Source organism: Anneissia japonica, unplaced genomic scaffold (genome assembly GCF_011630105.1).
Source record: "Anneissia japonica isolate Jap-2015-1 unplaced genomic scaffold, ASM1163010v1 scaffold241683_len996_cov178_single, whole genome shotgun sequence".
NCBI lineage: Eukaryota > Metazoa > Echinodermata > Crinoidea > Comatulida > Comatulidae > Anneissia > Anneissia japonica.
The window spans coordinates 1-996 of record NW_022722416.1 but is presented as its reverse complement, the minus strand read 5'-3'; the positions used below and the strand labels follow the sequence as shown (position 1 = coordinate 996).

General features: G+C 34.6%; 1 long non-coding RNA gene across 1 annotated transcript; it reads left to right on the top strand.

The window, feature by feature from the left end:
• The first annotated feature begins 23 nt into the window (after positions 1–23).
• LOC117111881 lies at positions 24–964 on the top strand. Its single transcript, XR_004445934.1, has 3 exons — positions 24–89; positions 565–698; positions 826–964. It is a non-coding gene; the product is annotated as an uncharacterized LOC117111881 (long non-coding RNA).
• The last annotated feature ends 32 nt before the right edge of the window (positions 965–996 follow it).

Sequence of the window (996 nt, the reverse complement as noted above, 5' to 3'; positions counted from 1 at the left end):
ATATATTTGATTTTTTTTCTTAGCTGATGTGTCTTTTAACTACACTGTCAATATCACCAGCATTGAACCAGAAGCTGGCAGTGAATCAGGTATGGAGCTTCATTGACCACAAATAAAGTCAATACTACTGTATCAACATACAATAAACCCTATCTCAGTTTCATGTTGTCTACTAGTAGTAGGCAATCTTTTGCTGATTTGCTATCAGATTTTCCCTTTTAATATCACATGTTGTCAGTGAATTTTCTCCTATTAGACATGGCAATATTATAGTGAGCATATGGCATAAATGTATGAATATATTAATACAAAATGCAAGATTAAGCTGTTCACGATCTTATTAGCGCAATTTTGTCTTCTATTATCCATATGTTTGGCTTTTAGTACCGGTAGCTCGCGTTTAAGATAATCCGTTTTAATAAATACATTTATATATTGCCGTGTATACCATAATTGCTTTACATTTTTGAAGGCAACACTTTTTTCTTGTATCTTGCATCTTGTATTTCGTAGTGTTTTATCTGTTCCTTTACGGGTGATTTTATATTTGTAAAAAATGATTAGGTGGAACTGAAGTGACGCTTACTGGCCATGGGTTTAGTGACATTCCAGAGGAGAATTATGTTTATTTTGGAAATATGCAGTGTGTCGTCACTACTTCAACTTTTAACATTATCAATTGTACATTGGAAGTGCAGGTAAATCAAGTATATACGAAATGTTCATTGATTATGCTATACTCTAACGATTACTACATTATATTCCACTACCATATTTAATAGGTTACGTTCTACGTTATAATGACACAAATGACACTTTTTCTAGGATGAGCCTCGGCACAGACGATCCTCTAACAAAGTGACAGCCACCATTTGGGTCCGTCAACAACAATCGTCTATGGTGGATAATTATACGCTAGATCCAGCCCTGACTCCAACAATACAAACTATGTCGTCAAATTGCAGCAGTGTTCTAGGTATTAATCCGCAACATTGG